Here is a 7,293-nt window from a genome sequence, read left to right on the forward strand (position 1 = left end):
CCTGAAGCTGGAAACAGTGTGAAAAAAAGACTGATGCGATCAAATTGTTATATCCTAGCCAGTAATGCCACCCGAGCCCGCTGCCAAAAGGTTGGCAGCATCAAAGTCCGGACGCCGTCCGCATAAGCAGCGCCAGCGAGACAGGAAATCGCCGCAAGTCTGCGCGCGCCACCGCTGGCTTCTGGGCTCTTAAGCGCTGGAGTCGCGAGCGCTAGGACAGTTCTGTATTCGCCGCTCAGTTGTATACTCGCCACCGAATTGTGGACTTGCTAGTCAGTTGTGTGTTCATCGCAGCAGAGTTGTTGTTTGTCGTCAGCCGACGCTGACCTAGCCGCTCCTACTCGAACTAGACAGATTTCTGTAGACACGGAGTTCACTACCGTATTTCTGTATCTTTGTTAATAAAGATAAGTACCGACTTTTATTTAATCAGAGTGTTTGGGTTTTCATCTTTCTGTTCACTGTTCCAGCGGACCGGTCGGCCCGCTATTAAAAGTGTGGCGGTGACTTCGTAAGCCGTTTCTACAGCGAATTGTTTGTCGCTACGAACGCCGCCACAAAACAAACGACTTTTTACATTGCTCCGTAAACCAAGTTTTATGACTTCGGCACTACGTTATCCAGTTCGAACTCTTGCATCGCTGATCAGTGCGCTGGGAGCACCACATCCCCCAGTAATTCCCTGATTCTTGAGCTCTCGAATCTCCCATTGTGCTGTTTCGTAGCAGACAGTGTTCGCGAATGTGACATTCTACTCCGCAGCTGCCGATGTCTTCATTTTCGGCACAATCCTCTTCAATCACCAGCTGTCACAACGGGACTGCAGACTCTCGATGTCCTCAGAGAAGGATTGAATTGTCCGACGCTGTCAAAAGTGTCGAACGCTGTCAAGGACGTTGTCCCGTTCCTTATCGCTGGGAGAACTGTTGTTTTCGATCGCGAAATGTGTAGGGATGTACGCTCCAGGAGAAGGAGCGCCCGTTATGCCACTTTCTTAGGGTTTTTCGTGTCGATTCTGAGCGGCGGTATGGCTGAAATGTTTTTCTCAGTCACCCATAAGAAAACCTCATGTTTTCAACACTGGATGGCTTGGCTCTGCCCTCCGTAACAGAGCCGTCATTAGAGATAGTGAAATGTGGGAAAGAGGGAGCGCGACGAGCGTCCTCTCATCTTGCGTCACGTCCATGGTGGTGTTGGGCAGAATCCGGTGGCGATGTGACATCATTAATCCACTGAGACGTGGAGGCTTTAAACTTGTTGGCTTCACTGGCGCCATTAACTACTTAGGTTGTCGATATCGATTCCATCGTGTGTGTTGTATGGAACTGGACCTGTTCTATTAACGTGCCGATGAGTGATTGAGCGCATGACCATCCGTCAGTGCTACTGGTTGCAATTTGTGTTTCAGGCCATACGTCGTGAACGTGTAAGAGTATCGGCTTTTATAAGTTCCGTGAATTGAATCAATTGTGACATGATCTGCGTGGGACGCAATGTCGATGCATGTGTATGCTTGAGCTACTGCATCAGCAGGCACTTATATTTTCGCTTCTGACTAGTAGTAATTTTAAGGAGTGTTAAATTTAATTTGTATCACCATCCACTTGTGCCATTAGGTAACCGATTTTACTGCTTGGTCCCTCTTATGTAAAGCCTTATTTGCACGGATAACCGTTCACTTTTGATGTATGTTGGGAGGGTAGCTTTGGCGGCAAACGACGGGTTCCTGTTTTCTGAGTTCAGAGATGATGATGATGATGATGATTGGTTTGTGGGGCGCTCAACTGCGCGGTTATCAGCGCCCGTACAAATTCCCAAACTTTGCTCAGTCCAATCTTGCCACTTTCATGGATGATGATGAAATGATGAGGAGAGCACAAGCACGCAGTCATCTTGAGGCAGATGAAAATCCTTGACCCCGCCGGGAATCGATCCCGGGACGACGTGCTCGGGAATTGAGAACGCTACCGCGAGACCACGACCAGTGGACAGGGTTCAGAGAAGAGGCGTGTTTGTTTCGTGGCGCGGCGGCACTCTCGTCGTTGCCGCCCCTACCAGTCGCTTCGTGGTCGCTCAAATTAAGTTGAACGTTTGATGCGCGCCACGGCGGAAGGTCGCCGTTTAAGCGGGAACCAGCAGTTTGCTCTAGCTGATGATTCTAAAGAGCTCAGGCAGTTAAGGTGTTTGCCAAGCCTGAGGTTCTTCCTCATTGCGCGTCTGTAACTATTCGTTTAAATCTTGCTCTCTTATTACTACTTCTCAGCGCGTTAAGTTTAAGACCTTTTCCTTATCAATATAAGGTGCTGAATCTTAACCTCGGTCCACCCCATTAGCCAATTCCACTTGTTGTGAAATTGACTGTTCGTTTCTTGTTGGATGTGGTAATCGTCTGCTGTGGCGCTCAACTTTTTGGCCACTTGCATATTTACTAAAGGTTGTATAATAATTTCTTGATGTGTCAAGAAGAAAGAAAGAAAGAATGGGAGGTGGTATGTGAATTTCACAGCTTATTGTCATCAAATGTTCGGATAATGGCTGGTTAATTTCATTTGATATTTACATCTATATCTACATGCAAATCAGACTGTAATGCCTGGCAGAGAGTTCATGGAAACACTTTTACACTAAATCTCTATTATTCCATTCTCGAACAACGAGCGGAAAAAATGAACACCTATATCTTTCCGTGCGAGCTCTGATTTCCCTTATTTTATTCTGATGGTCGTTTCTCGGTTTGTAGGTCGGCGTCAGCAAAATATTTTTGCACTCGAAGGAGAAACTTTGTGATTGAAATTTCGTAAGAAGATAGCACCGCAACGAGAAACGGCTTTCTTTTAGTTGTGTCCACCCCAAATCCTGTGTGGTGTCTGCGACTCTCTCTCTCCCCTATTTCTCGATGGTACGAAACGTGCTGCTCTTCTTGGAATTTTCTCGATGCACTCCCTTAATCTTTTCTATTTTGGATCCTACACCGCGCAGCACTACACCAAAACAGGACGCACAAGCGTGAGGTAGGCAATTACTTTAGTAGATGTGTTGTACCTTTTAAGTATCCTACCAATAAAACGCAGTATTTGGTTCACTTTCCACACAACATTTTCTATGTGTTGTCTCCTGTTTAATCTGTTGGTAATTGTAAATCCTATGTGTTTACTTGAATTTACAGCCTTTCCATTTGACTCGTTTATCGTGTAATCGAAGTATAACGGGAATTCTTATGGAATGGAATGTGGATGACCTCACACTTTTCATTATTTGTGGTCAGTTGCCAGTTTTCGCACCACGACAGCATCATCTGCAAAACAACCTAAGACGATTGCTGAGATTGCCTCTTAAATTGTTTACATAGATGAGGACTAGCAGAGGGCCTATAGCACTACCTTGGAGAAAGCCACAAATCATTTCTGTTTTCCTTGATGACTTTCCCTCAACTACTACGAACTGTGACCTCTTTCACAGGATATCAAGAATACAGGTGCTTAACTGAGACGAAACAGTTATGAAATGATTATTATCTTGCCATACCTGCGATTAAAGTAAGAAAATTATACACTGAGGCGCCAGAGACACTGGTTCGGCATGCGTATTCAAATACAGAGATATGTAAACACGCACAATACGGCGTTGCGGTCGGCAACGCCTATATAAGACAACAAATGTCTGGCGCAGTTGTTGATTGGTTACTGCTGCTGCACTGGGAGGTTATCAAGAGTTTCAACATGGTGCTATAATCGACCCACGAGCGTTGGGACACAACATCTCCGAGGTAGCGACGAAGTGGGAATTTTCTCGTACGACCATTTCACGACTCTACCATGAATATCAAGGAATCCGACATCGCTGCCGCCGGAAAAAGATCCTGCAAGAAGGGGACCAAAGACGACTGAAGAGAATCTTTCTACGTGACGCAAGTACAACCCTTCTGCAAATGCTGGACCGTCAGTAAGTGTAAGCATGCGGAACATTCAACGAAACATCAATGACATGGGCTTTAGGAGCCGTAGGCCCACTCTTGGATCTTTAATAACATCCCGACACAAAGCTTTACGCCCCGCCTGGACCAGCCAACATCGACATTACACTGTTGATGACTAGAAATATTTTGTCTGGTCGGATGAATCTCGTTTCAAACTGTATCGAGCGGACGAACATGTAAAGGTATTTAGACAACCTCTTGCCGGCCTGGGTGGCCGAGCGGTTCTAGGCGCTACAGCCTGGAGCCGCGCGACCGCCGCGGTCGCAAGTACGAATCCTGCCTCGGGCATGGATGTGTGTGATGTCCTTAGGTTAGTTAGGTTTAAGTAGTTCTAAGTTCTAGGGGACTGATGACCTCAGAAGTTAAGTCCTATACCGCTCAGAGCCATTTTTAGACAACCGCATGCATCCATGGATCGTGCATGTCAGCAGAGGACTGTTCAAGCTGGTGGAGGCTCTTTAATGGTGTGGGGCGTGTACAATTGGAGTGATATGGGACCCCCGATACGTCTAGATACGACTCTGAAAAGTGAAACGTAAGTAAGCATCGTCTCTGATCACCTGCATCCATTCATGTCCATTGTGAATTCCTACGCACTTGGGTAATTACAGGAGGACAATGCGACACCCCACACGTCCAGATGCGCTACAGAGTGCTACTCTCTAGACGTGAACATTATTGAGCATGTCTGGGATACCTTGCAATGTGCGGTGTCAGAGATCTCCAGCCCCTCGTACTCGTAAGATTTATGGACAGCCTTACAGGAACATTACCCTTTCTTTGTTTATTCAGACTTCTCATGGTCACCTCCGCTTTGTGGGTCCCCTCCCCGAGATCCGAAAGGGGGACTTGTTCAGAATCTTTTGGCAAAGGAGAGATCACCACGACACTTTTTCAGTTAGAGACCATATGCCCAGTGGATATGCATTAGGAGTATCTAATGCTGTGGCTTCCGTTGTCTTCTGCATTGTTGTTGATTATTCCTTATTTTTGGAGCTGTTTCTCATATCAAGGACAAGAGAGTGCCCTACATCTCTGTCCGCTCCTCCGTCCTCTTTAACACGGCCGTTGGAAGAACGAGGCTGACAGAATAACCAATGTAATCAGAGTAATATATCGTCTTATGCTATCCTACAGATGAATAAGATTCCGGATACATCCTCACAAGCACATCCTCAGATGGATGTAAGTCGGGGGATCTGGAAAGCCACACATCGTGGTTGAATATTCTCATTATGAGGGCATTGATGGAGACCTGTTTTAATCGTTAAAACCATTCAAAAGCAAGATCGCACAAAATATCTTTTTTTATTCAAGGCAACCGTTTCAACAGTCTTAGCTGTCATCTTCAGGTCTTAAATATTTTTTAAAAATGAAACACGTTCATTTGACGCTGACCCACATGTACTTGACATCCTATGCATGAGTTCAGCGTAAAATGAACATGTTTTATTATAAAAGGTGTTTAAGACCTGAAGATACCAGCTTAGACTTTTGAATGGTTGTCTTGTGATCTTGGCTTTTGAGTGTTTTTAACCATACGTCTTAAAATTGCCTAGAGATGATGCGGTCGTTACTGATGATTTTTCGAAGCAAACCTTGCACCTGGCAAGTGACATGTGGCGTCAGTCAACCCATCATTCATTAAAATAATGGTATGGACGCAGTTGAGCTCTTGAAAACCAGGCATCACACGTTGGAAAACAACGTCCTTATGCGCAGAAGCCACAGTACGCCCAACTGGCCCGCGTGGTGTCATCTCCCAGGAAAAATAGACGAACCGAGAGTGAAGGAACTTGTGAAACCACAGCACACCATATGGGTTGAGTCCAGTGGATCTTCCCATACGACATGTGGCGGACTAGAACTCCATGAACCATAGTTCTGCACACTCCCTGATGTCCCTGGTGTCCAAACAGATGTACTATCATCCTGTCCCTTCTTCTTGTCACTGTTTTCCACATATTTTTTTGCTCGCCGATTGTCCGGAGAACATCCTAATTTCTTACTTCACCAGCCCTGCTAATTTTCAGCATTCGTTTGTATCACATTTCAGATGCATCGATTCTTTTCTGTTCCGGTTTCCCCACAGTATATCTTCCACTACCATCCAATGCTGTGCTCCAGACATACATCCTCAGAAATTTCTTTCTCAAATTAAGAAGGGCCTATGTTCGATACGGGGGCAACGGCCTTGCCGCAGCGGATACACCGGTTCCCGTGAGATCACCATAGTTAAGCGCTGTCGGGCGTGGTCGGCACTTGGATGGGTAACCATCCAGCCGCCATGCGCTGTTGCCATTTTTCGGGGTGCACTCAGCCTCGTGATGCCAATTGAGGAGCTACTCGACCGAATAGGAGCGGCTCCGGTCAAAGAAAACCATCATAACGACCGGGAGAGCGGTGTGCTGGCCACACGCCCCTCCTATCCGCATCCTCAACTGAGGATGATACGGCGGTCGGATGGTCCCGATGGGCCACTTGTGGCCTGAAGACGGAGTGCTTTTATGTTCAATACGAGTAGACTTCTCTCGGCTAGGAATGCCCTTCTTGCCAGAGGTAGTCTGCTTTTCATTTCCTCCCTGCTCAATACGTCATGAGTTATTTTGATGGTTAAACGTAAAGTCGATCTTCAGACCCTGGCGGACCCAGCGGTACCGACCGGCCGCCACAGCCCACAGACGTCACGGGATGCGGATATGGAGCGGTATGTTGTCAGCGCACCGCTCTCCTTACCGTATTTCAGTTTGCGAGACAAGAAGCCGCTACTTCTCAATCAAGTAGCTCCTCAGTTTTAATCACAAGCGCTGAGTGCACCCCGCTTGCCAACAGCGCTCGGTACACCGGAGGGTCACCCTACCAAGTGCTAGCCCAGCCCGACAGCGCTTAACTTTGGTGATCTGACGGGAACCGGTGTTACCACTGCGGCAAGGCAGTTGGCATTTTGATGGTTAGATAGCAGAATTCCTTGATTTCATCTACTTCATGATAAACTTGTGATGTTAAGTTACCCGCTGTTCTCTTATCTGCTACTTATTACTTTCGCCTTTCTTCGATTAACTCATAATCCATATTCTGTGCCCATTAGACTGTTCATTGCGTCCAAAAGAGCCTCTAATTGTTCTTCACTTTCACTAAGGATAGGAATGTCACCAGCGAATCTTATTATTGATATTCTTTCACCATGAGTTTGAATCCCACATTTGATTCTTACTTTACTTCCGTCATTGCTTCCTCGATGTATGTACTGAACACAAAGAGTGAGAACTACACCCCTGTGCTTCACCATTTTTAGTCCGAGCACTTCGTTTTTGTTC

The 7,293-nt window shown here is 46.4% G+C and overlaps 1 pseudogene; it reads right to left on the reverse strand.

Annotated features, from left to right (window-relative positions):
* Nucleotides 1-6,799: 6,799 nt before the first annotated feature.
* Nucleotides 6,800-6,917, reverse strand: LOC124551641 (annotated as a pseudogene).
* Between the last annotated feature and the right edge of the window lie 376 nt (nucleotides 6,918-7,293).

Source organism: Schistocerca americana, chromosome 9, assembly GCF_021461395.2.
Source record: "Schistocerca americana isolate TAMUIC-IGC-003095 chromosome 9, iqSchAmer2.1, whole genome shotgun sequence".
Taxonomy (NCBI): domain Eukaryota; kingdom Metazoa; phylum Arthropoda; class Insecta; order Orthoptera; family Acrididae; genus Schistocerca; species Schistocerca americana.